This window comes from Solanum dulcamara, chromosome 2 (assembly GCF_947179165.1).
Source record: "Solanum dulcamara chromosome 2, daSolDulc1.2, whole genome shotgun sequence".
In the NCBI taxonomy this organism is placed as follows: Eukaryota; Viridiplantae; Streptophyta; class Magnoliopsida; order Solanales; family Solanaceae; genus Solanum; species Solanum dulcamara.
In genome coordinates this window covers 24,910,290-24,922,731 of record NC_077238.1, presented here as the reverse complement: position 1 = coordinate 24,922,731, position 12,442 = coordinate 24,910,290, and positions in this window count along the sequence as shown.

Here is a 12,442-nt window from a genome sequence, read left to right as displayed (position 1 = left end):
CAAGGTCAAGCTTCCATTCTTTTCAACATAGAGCTCATAAAGGTCAAGGTATGTGGGACTTTATCCATGGGTACCTTTAACTCATGGAATCCCAAAGATTTCTTCTCAATTTCTATTATGATATCTTTAATTAAAAGCCTTAATTGCATGATTTTCATTGGGTCTTCTCAATTATGAAACTCTTCAATGATATTAGCCTAATGATGCATAATTCACATCACATTGCATGATTTTAAGTTGAATTTCAATGAATCATGCTATATACTAGTTTTAAGTATGATTTATGAGGTATGATCATGATTTTTAAGTTATATTTTATGAAAGTTTTATGAATGAGTTAAAGATGCTTTATGCAAAAAAGTTTATGAATGATGATTCTATGATGTTTCAAGCAAGTTAATGATAGGGCAAGCTAAATCCCTAAAGTTGTTTTATGATCAAAGATATGTAATGATTGAAGGCCTATACCCATATTGCATGAGTTATATGATAGATGAGCTAATCCAATGATTTTACTATGATGATGCTAGATAAGCTATTCTTATGATATTTTATAAAGATGGATTGATATGTATTATTATCTTTCCCTGTGATGTTTATGATCAAGTTTTATAAGTTCCATTGGGATAATGACTAAGCACCGAGAGGACTTTTAGGTGGAGTTCGGTCTGGTAACGTAGTTAGTTACCCAAGAAAATACTATTATCAACCTTTAGTCCCAAACTACATTGCCCGTGTAGGTTTACGTATGCCAATATGGCGAAGCTAGTAGATCTACAAAACAAAGTTAAAAAGAGTTGCTAATAGAGTATGCCCTAGTAAGGTAGCCTCCCCTATCTCGATGCAGGAGTCATCGAATTCCATGTATTATCTCGCATGATCTTTGTCATGATCCAAAACCTGAGGTCATGATGACACACATCCCAACACTCTACTTGATGTGTAAGCCCAAAAGTAAAGCTCATACTGTCACGACCCAACCTAGGGCCTAGTCGTAACACGATGATCGAAACTCCAAAGGGCTCCAACCAAGCCTCTTATACATATCATAAGCATACATAAGGTAAAATATAATAGCGGAAACCTCATAAGAGAGTCTAAACCATAGATAGAAATCTGAAAATGTCTTATGACAATATAGACTCAAACATATGTCCAACTAGATGCCTCTAAACATGAATATGGGCGGGGTCTAAGACATGTCCCTAGCTCACCCTCAATATACAACGTAAACAAACGTCCTTTTGAAAAGAAAATAGTAAGTAACTTAAAACTAGTCCCCGGTCAATGAGGACTCACTACAACATCGGATAGGGAATGCCTACTAGTTACGTGGATGATAAGGATCTTCAACCTCAACCCCTACATTATGAGACAATGTAGGCAAAAGTATGCATTAGTACGTTGGAATGTACTAAGTATGTAGGGCAATGCAATGCATGAGAAACCATATTTGTAACAATGACTATTTGAATTAGCATGTTAGGAGAAATAGTCAGAAATCATAAGTAGTCTTTAAGAAATATCAATGCATAATAACCATAAGAGTATCATGTAAATTAAAAGATAGGATTAGTCTCTTAAAAATAAAGAAACGTACATATATGGGATAGGAACCATAACTGACAATAAGACCATGTGATCTATAACATGGAATCCGATGATACCCACATCGAGAAAGAGGAGGCTACTTTGCCAAGGTAGACTCCTAATTATGAACATGTGCTATTTGTGGATCCACTAGCTAGGCCATAAAGGCAAATCCTATGGTGGCATGTCGTTATGAGACAAGAGACTTTATATAAGGATCCCTTGCTTTGCGCCCCCACCTCAAGTACACATTCAGTGCTAAGTCAAATCTCATGGAATACATACATAACGTAAGATCATAATTTCATATATCATAGTCATGATCATAGGCTTAAAATCATAGAGTAGCTCATTTTCATAACATAAGTGAAATGCGGATATTGTCTTTCCACATTACAAATCATACATACATAGACATAATTCATACTTGGAAATTATGATAAAACTTGGACGCATAATCAATTTGAATGAGATTCATAATAATACCTTTGAAATCATTAAATAAAACTTCTCATAGAATATAACTTAAAAATTCATGATCATAACTTATACTTGAAATTAGGGTATGACATGAATGCATGATCAATTTACTTGAAAATTATGAAATTGACTTGAAAATATGCATGATCATAAACTTTATATTAGCCCATACATAATTCATATAGATAATATCCTTTAGAAGTATAAAACAAATTTATCATAATTTACATCATGAACCCTAGAAATCAAAATAGGAGAATTTATGAAAAAACTCTTCAATTTAATTCAATAACCATCAATTTAATTCAATAACCATCAATTTATTTCAATAACCATCAATTTATATCAAAATAGACTCATGATCATACTTTAAATCAAAATTCATGCAATTGGAATAGAGATCACAAAACCCATAAAACACCATACTTTAATTTGATAGAAAACCTTGAGAAATTGATTGCGCTTCATGGATTAAAGGATCCATGAATCAATAACCACATACCTTGAGTGAGAACACCAATTAATTTGAAAGAACTTGCGAATTTTGATGGAGAAATTGAGTGAATTTTCTTAAAGTCTTCAATCGAAACCCTTGAGAGCCTTTTGTAGAGAGAGAAATATTTGATAGATGAATTATAGAAGAATGAATAGAATTAGAGGTTTAGGTTAATTTATAGAGTTGAATTAGTTCCTAAAAACGTCTAGGTTCATTAACTAATAATTTTGGAAAAGTCTAAAATGCCCTAAAAAAAGAAATTAAATTCGGCCAAGAAACCTTCCTAGGTCCGCCACGCAGACTTGTCGCGGTCTACTTGGCTGATAAACTGTCCCAGGTCCGCGATGCGGACACACTGTTTTGTGGTTTCTTCAAAAATCTTTCTTCCGATCTACAGGTCCTAAAAATCCACCGAGACTATTTTCCCGCAGGTTTTGACCCCTTGATCGATATTCTAAACTCAAATTTTCCAAAAAGATTAAGGATAATACATTACATGAGCGTCCTATTTCCAAGACATTCTTAAGGTATTTTGTGGGAATTTTTGAGGGGTGTTAACATACGAGACTCTCAAAGGGATGTCAGGCCATAAAATAAACAAAAGCTGGAAATAAGTAAAATATTCCCAAAATTGGGTGTCATAAGTGTAAAGAGCATCTAATACAATGATCAAATCTGGTATACATCATAAGTCTTTAAGTAATAGTAAATACTGGAAATAAATCTAGAACTAATGATGGTCTGAATCCCAAGACCTCTCCACTAATCTGAATAGTAAAATATCCACAAGAGAAGGACATCATCTGTCGTATGGGTACCCTGACTAAGATCTGCATCAAAAGGGACACAAAAGTAGGGGTGAGTACAATCCACATGTACTCAATAGGTTTAACAAATGAGTATAAGAAATTAATCGATTCTATGAAATCAATTAAGGAACAATTCCACCTGAACGAAGAAAAGTCCCACTCCGGCTACACTACCGCCAATTTATACAGAACAACACGAATAAGGAAAACACATAAATATAGTTCAATATCATAATTAAACAGATAGATCAACTATCACATGTATTAATGCAATGTAATGCATAATGATGATGCAATGGCATGATGGTATGGTGGGATCAAGGCTATTGTACAACCAGTCATATACACCTGCCGAGCTATGCTACCAAGTAGAATACACGGGGGTCTCATAAATCATATACCTCATCACAATCTCAATGTATCAACTACCTCACCACCCAGCTCGTGGCAAAGAACTCATGATACTAATATCTCATCTGTTTTCCACCTACTCGTGGTCAAGGATATATGAAAGGTGTCACATGTTCTTTCTAAAAAAAATTACCACAATTCTTAACTTCCCAATGATCAGCGATAATATGAATGAGGATGAATGCATTTACAACATTTAAGACAAGGAGGTAATATTCAACTCAACATGTAGAACAATGTTTAAAGTTCTAAAAATTTAAACCTAAATATGATATTCACCTTCAATAGATAGCAATGGGAAGGGATTACCTCAATTTAAATGTTCACCCTTTCTCAAAAATGTTGTAACACTCAGGCATGATCAAAACCCCCAACTCAACCCCTCATGCGGATATTTCAAGTCAAATAATTATTTCACATCTCTAACTTAGTAAGTCATGGATTACATAGTCTCAACATAGATAAGATATCAAATAAGGCCTCCACGTGGGCTACCCAACACATATAAGCCCCCACATAGGTATCACAATATAAATTAATAGTCCCAAACTACACTATGACCCCATACCAAAATATACAACATAGAATTTGACTAATCACCCAACTCAGCCCCAAGAAGGATAGCCAAACCTACCTCAATTGCCAAAGCCGTACTCAAACGCTCTATCGGATAAACATCCTTTGAATTTAATGCCTGAAATGACAATCCACTATCAAAAATAAAACATACGCATCATAAAGAGTCCATTGACACCCATATTGATAGGCTTCAGAATCAGAGGTAAAATAATCTAAAAATTGATCAATTTCAAAAAGGGTCAATTCAGGAATTTTTGTATAAAATCATACTCTACCAGTAATAAGGAACTCATAGTTGAAAAACCCATAAAAATGGAGTACAAAATAAGTTAAAAATCAACATTTTCTTTAGATTCGGATTAAGGAAGAACACGAAGAATTTGAGGTTTGAAACTAAAGATTAGGAGTTGAAATCATGATATAAATGATGGAATATGAAAGATTTTTGTGAAATATTACTTACCCCACGAAATTAATCAAAGAATTCTCCTAAAAATCGTCCCAAGAAGCTCAAAAAACTCAAAAATAGTGGAAATGGGGGTTTTCCCAATTAAACACTATTCTGGCATCAAATAACCCTTCGCGATCGCAAGTCACTAAGCCTCGCGGTCATGAGTCACTAAACCTCGCGGTCGTGAAGAGTATTGGAAATAATGACTCAACACGATCATGGAGCTCACCATTGCGATCGTAAAGCACACTAACCAAACAAATCACCATCGCGGACCCTCAGAATTCTTTTGGAATCCTGTATACACAAACTTTATATGCACTCCTACTATATATGATGTTCTGGACACAATAGAACTATCAAATTTCGAGTTTGAGGTATCCTTGACCCGAAATCTGATAAGTTGCAACTAAACTAGTTTCGACACTTGAAATACCAAAAACAACATCGAAACCTCTAAAAATTACAACAAAGCCATTTTTAGCATTATAATCACCCCCTCAAAATCATTGGAATTATCAAAAATCCAATCCAAGTCTCCGAACTCAATTTGTTGACCAACGTCAAACTTAGTTCTTTTGAAACTAAACTTTCCAACTTGGGACCTAAAATTAACATATCAACCCCAAATATGATTCCGATGACTCCCTAGACCAATTTCCTTATTTCGGAACTGGTGGAACTGATAGAATTTTATTTTGAGATACGTAGCTCTGATTGGTGCCGAAAACAAATTTTTAACAACTTAACTCCTTAAAACTCAAAAACTTGCCCAATTCACAACCATTAAAATTTTAAGATTCAACACAAACTGATCAAATAATTCTTGGGGGCACTAATGATAGGAGTAAAATAGTAATTTTATGAAAAATTTTAAAAATGACCCTCAAGGTCATTACAGTCTCATTGTAGGTTAAACTATCTCACACAGTTTCAATTGAGCTATGGGTTCTTATGATCATTATGAGATTCTTTTGATGCATTGACCAATGAGATAAATATTTTAATATTTTCATGGCTTTACTCATGTTTTAATAATATTGGTCTTGCATCTAATAATTCATATTAATTATGTCCTATGTTTATTGTTTATGCATCTTATCACATACTTAGATCATTCCATGTACTAGCGCATACTTTTTGCCTATATTGTATCATAATCTAGGGACCGATAATCACATTCATCCTCTTCTCTCTTGTTGCTAGATTTATTATTATTGTAGTATTGGTGATTTCTCACGTTTAAAGGATGAGATATATTATTTCTTACAAGTTTATGACTTCTTTTACCTTCTATATTGGGTGAGCTAGGAGATTATCTTATTTTCCCATCTAGTAGTAGAGGCATGTTAGATAGTAAAGAGTCCATGTTGTCATTTTCTTGTTCTAAGACTTTTGTTCAATATTGAGATTATGCTTCCGTATCTTTGATCTTATTTATTTACTTCATTTACCTTTATATGTTATTTAATATTATGCTAAGAGGCTTAGTTGGGGTCCTTTAAGATTCTAATCACCGTGTTACGACTAGGCCCTAGGTCGGTCATGAAAAATTTGATATCAGAGCACTGGTTCAAGTATCCTAGGGAGTCTAACATGCCATGTAAAGTAGAGTCTTGTTCATCGATGTGAAGTGCGTCACATCTATGAATAGGAGGATATAAGGCATCTTAGGAAACACTTAACTTCTTTTATGATCTTATCGTGCTATCTAACTCTAAGGTTTCCTCCTCTAACGCTTTCTCTGTGCAATTACAGAATCATGCCTCCACGAAGAGCTTTAATCCAAAGGAATGTTGAAGAGGAGCCACAAGCTCTGAATGCCCCTTTGAATGATCAAGTGACTAATGTGGAGTTCCAAGCCACTTTTCAGATGTTATCCTAAGTCATGAATACTCAAGTGAACTAAGGAGTAGTTGTTCATCCTAATATATCTACTCCGACTTCAAGGGTTACATATTTCATGAGGATGAATCCACTCGAGTTTTATAGACCCAAGGTTGATGAGGATCCCCAAGACTTTGTTGATGAATTATACAAAATTGTTGATATTATGGGAGTGTCTTCGAAAGATAAAGCAAAATTGGTGTTCTACCAACTCAAAAGTGTCGCTCAAGTGTGGTACAACCAATAAAAGGCCGAAAGTGTTGAAGAGGGTCCCATAGGTTGGGAAAAGTTTGAAGTTGCATTCCTTGATCACTTCTTCTCACTTGATTTAAGGGAGGCGAAGGTGTTGGAATTTATCAACCTCAAGAAAGGAAACATGAGTGCAAGAGAGTATGCCCTCAAGTTCACAAAGTTGTCTAAGTATGTTCCATCCTTGTAGCCAACTCTCGCGCCCAAATGAACAAGTTTATTTCAGGAGTATCAGAATTGGTTATGAAAGAATTCCAAACCTCTATGCTTATCAAGAAGATGGATATATCTAGGCTTATGACGTATGTCGAGTAAATTAAAGGAGAAAAGCTTAAGGAGAGGAGTGTAAGAGAGTATAAGAGTGCTCGGTTTGAATGTGAGTTTTCTCACAACAAATTAGATGGTGGTAATGGTCATTTCCGACAGGGTCAAAAGTTTAACAGCCAAGGTTCTTCAAATACTCCAACTCCAAAATTTGATAAGGAAAAAGTGCCAAATCCTAAGGCACAAGGAGAAGCTCCGGGTGGTCAAGTCATCCCTTCATGCAAAAAATATGGGAAACACCATAGTGGTGAATGCTTAGCGTGGTTGGACATTTTTTTCAAGTGTGGAAAGCCCAACTATCATGTAATTGAGTGTAGGAGTAGGGTTAGACCCCAGGTTTAGACTCAGGCTACCGGTCGTCTAGATCACCGTGCTACTACTTCAGGTTGGGGTCAGCTCCAAAACAACTTTTATGCCCTTAAGACTCGTCAGGAGTTAGAGGATTCCCCTGATGTTGTGACTGCTATGTTGAAGGTTTTTGACCTTGATTTTTATATGTTATAAGATTTGGGTGCTACTCTATCATTTGTTACTCCTTATCTTGCTATGAGATTCATTGTTAGTCTCAAGACCTTGCTAGATCCTTTTTTGGATAAAAGAGTCTATAGTAATTGTCTAGTTTTAGTTTTTCATAAAGTCACTTCAGTTGATCTTGTAGAGCTTGATATGACCGATTTCTATGTTATTCTCGGTATGGATTGTCTTCATGCATGTTATGCATCTATATGTTGTAGAACCCATGTGGTTAAGTTTTAGTTTCCTAAAGAGACAGTCTTAGAATGGAAAGATAGTAATTCCATATTTAAGTGTCAATTCATCTTATGCCTTAAAGCTCAAAAAATAATTACCAAAGGTTGTATCTATCATCTAGTTTCGGGTTAGAGATACTAACTATGAGACTTCTACTATTGAGTTAGTTTCAATTGTTAATGAGTTTTCAAAAGTTTTCCCTGATGAACTACCAGGCATTCTTCCCGAAAGGAAAATAGACTTCGTTATCAATCTTCTTCCAGATACTCAACCTATCTCTATTCCTCCTTACCGAATGGCCCCAACAGAATTGAAAGACTTAAAGGATTAGTTGAAGAAATTGCTAGATAAAGGTTTTATTAGACCGGTTATCTCTTCATGAGGTGTTCCTATTCTCTTTGTGAGAAAGAATGATGGTTCTCTTTGTATGTGTATTGATTATCGGCAATTGAATAAGGTCACAATTAAGAATAAATATCACATTCCAAGGATTGATGACCTGTTAGATCAACTTCAAGGAGCAAGCTTCTTTTCAAAGATTGATCTTCAATAGAGTTATCATCAACTCCAAGTAAGGAAATGTGACATTCCGAAGATGGATTTTAGAACTTGGTATGGTCACTTTGAATTCTTGGTTATGTCTTTTAGACTAAGGAATGTCCCTGCAGATTTCATGAATTAGATGAATAGGGTGTACAAGCAATACTTGGATATGTTCGTTATTGTGTTCATTGATGATATTTTGATCTACTCTTAGAGTGAGGAAGAGCATGCCAATTATTTGAGGATTGTGTTGCAAATTCTCAAGGACCGGCAATTATATGCAAATTTTAGTAAATGTGAATTTTGGTTAAGGTTAGTTGCGTTCCTTGATCACAATGTTTCCGAAGAAGGAATTATGATTGATCCAAAGAAGACCGAGGTGGTTAAGAATTGGCCTTGACCGTTGACTCCTTGCGATATTCAGAGTTTCTTGGACTTAGCCGGTTATTATAGACAATTTGTGGAAGCTTTATCTTCAATTTCATTTCCCTTGACTACTTTGACACAAGAAAAGGTGAAGTTTCAATGGTCTGAGGCATGTGAGAAAATCTTTCAAGAGTTGAAGGATAGGCTTACATCCGCTCCTCTATTGACTTTACCAGAAGGTTCCAATGGGTTCCTTGTGTATTATGATGCTTCACGAGTTGGTCTTGGTTGTGTTCTAATACAAAATGGTAAAGTGATAGTTTATTCTTCAAGGCAACTCACGACACATGAGAAGAATTACCAACTCACGACTTGGAGTTGGCGGCGGTGGTATTTGCTTTGAATTTGTAGAGATACTATCTCTATGGTGTCCATATGGATGTTTTCACCGACCACAAAAGTTTGCAATATATTTTCACTCAAAAGGACTTGAACCTACGGCAAAAGAGATGGCTTGAGTTATTGAAGGATTATGACATGAGTGTGCTATACCATCCAGGTAAGGCAAATGTGGTTGCTGATGGTATTAGTAGGTTGTTCATGAATAGTGTTGCTCATATTTAGAATGAGCAGAAAGGGATAGTTTGGAATGTGCATAGATTAGCCCGTTTGGGAGTCCGATTGGTTGAATCCAATGATGGTGGTGTTATTATGAAAAATGGTATGGAATCATCTCTTGGGGTGGATGTTAAGGTAAAACAAGATAGTGATCCCACTTTGGTTGAATTGAAGAAAGCAGTTGCCGAAAAAGCCATTGAGGCTTTCTTCTAAGGGGGAGATGATGTTTTGAGATATTAAGGTTGATTTTGTGTTTTGAATGTAAATGGCTTGAAAGATAGGATATTGTTTGAAGACATAGTTCACAGTATTCTATTCATCCCGGTTCCAGAAAGATGTATCGAGATTTAAGGAAAGTGTATTGGTGAAATAGTATGAAGAGCGATATTGCAGAATTTGTGGCTAAGTGTCCTAACTATCAACAAGTGAAGGTTGAGCATTAAAAATTAGGAGGTTTGGCTCAACACATTGAGATTCCTACTTGGAAGTGGGAAGCCTTGAATATGGACTTCATTACTGGTTTGCCTCATACTCGTAGGCAACATGATTCTATTTGGGTGGTTGTTGACCGAATGACTAAGTCAGCTCATTTTCTGTCTGTTAAGACTTCTTATATAGCTGAGGATTATTCTAGATTGTATATCCGAGAGTTGTTTAAGTTTCATTGTCTATTATCTCAGATCGAGGTACTTAGTTTACATCATAATTTTGGAGATCTTTCCAAAAGGGTCTTGGTACTCAAGTGAAGCTTAGTACATCTTTTCACCCACAGACGGATGGTTAGGCCGAGTGTACTATTTATACATTAGAGATATACTGAGAGCATGTGTTATTGATTTTAAAGAAAATTGGGATGATCATTTGCCATTATAAAGTTATCACTCAAGCATTGAGATGGATCTATTTGAGGCTTTGTATGGTAGGCGGTGTAGATCCCCTATTGGTTGGTTCGAGGTAGGTGAAGTTGCTTTGATAGGACCCGAGTTGGTATTTGAGTCCATGGAGAATGTTAGACTCATTAGAGATAAATTGAAGACGGCCTAAAGCCGACAAAAGTCCTATTCAGATGTGAGAAGAAGAAAGGTTAAATTTGAGGTTAATGATTAGGTTTACTTGAAAATCTCACCCATGAAGGGTGTGATGCATTTTAGTAAGAAGGGCCTGTTATTTTGGGCCACATCAAATTTTGAGGAGGATTGGTAAGGTGGCTTATGATTTGGACTTGCCTTCCGAGTTGACATCGGTGTATCCAGTGTTCCATGTGCCTTTGTTGAGGAAATTTATTGGTGATCCTAGCTCCATTGTGCCATTGGACAACATTGAGGTGAAAGAGATCTCTCATATGAGGATGTTCCAGTTGAAATCTTGGACCGGCAAGTTATAAAGTTGAGTAACAAGGAAATAACTTTAGTTAGAGTGTTTTGGAGGAACCAAGAGGTTGAGAGTGCTACTTGGGAAGCCGAAGCCGATATGATGTCCTAATCTCCTCATCTCTTTCCTTTTGTGCCTAGTTGAGGTATTTAGTTCCTTCATCATCCAATCAGCCCAAATCATATGTTTCAGTTGTTCTCATGGTTTCATATGCATTCATATTCATGAAATGAGTTTTAAAGTCATGTTTTAGCTTGAGATTAAAGATTTCATGTTTTATGCATTATCGAGATATTTTGCATGCATATTAGGATATATTTTAGCTTTCCTATTTCATTTGTACTAGCTTGAGTCCCATTCGAGGATGAATGTTCCTAAGGGGAAGATATATTCTAAGATCTTAGAAGTTGGAAAGTCGAAAAATGAGGATCAAGAGATGATCTCCCAGAAAAACTTTGTTTTTAGCACTAGGTTGTTTTCACAGGACCCACTACGGGCCGTTTAGAGAACCACAGGCTGTGAAGAGCCACCATGGTCCAAAATTTATGTTTTGAGTTCAGATGTAGTATGGACCATGTTGCATCCAAACGCACATGCAAGTGCATCCGGTCTCAAAAGTAATATAGTAACCCTCTTTAAGAGCTGGATATTAAACCCATAGGGAAATGTAATTGGGTATTAGTTAGCTTTTCAATGAATCAAATTATTCATGTGTGTTTTCAAAGAGTTGATTTCATTTATGTCTACAAAAATAATTTTAACAATACGATATGGGAAAATGATTCAAAGATATTAGAGAAATTTTATCAATGTAAGTCCCTGGGTTGTAGCACTTATAGATTACCAGTATAAAATCCTTTACTTTGGTATCCAATGGATTTTTCGATTACTGATTTACAGGAATTGAAAGGAAAAGGGGCTGTCGGATGTCGATCTCTTTTCTTTTATGCTTGATTTTACAATTATGATCTTTCGACCTCTAATTGCCTACTCTTGTTGACAGCTTAACTACATCGTTGAGCAGGGATAAGCATGAACCAACAAAAATGCATTAACCTTATCATCCTGTCTAGTAACCAAACATGGTGTATAGATATGTGTCACGGTCATTCTATACATGAATTATTCTAGGTAATTCTAGGAAAAATATGATCTTTATATTCTAGTGTTCTATCCCATTTCCTTCTTTCGAGTTTTGAATAGACAAAAAAATTATCCTAATGGCGGTCAAATATTAAAACAATCAAAACAATAACATAAGAGTAATTACATACAAAAAATCTATTTTCAACCAAAGCAAGCAAGATTTAAACTTTTCTCTTGTGGCTACAACCCAAGAACAAGAGAATTTAGCCACTCATAGTGTATAACATATTTACATAACTCATTAATAACATTAAAACTTGAATTCACATGAAACAAAAGAAGAAAATATCACTAAAAGTAGCTTTTCGTTCATCTTCTCCAACTTCAAACCAGACAATCTGATCTCCTTTTAATAAAATATGTAAAGGTGTT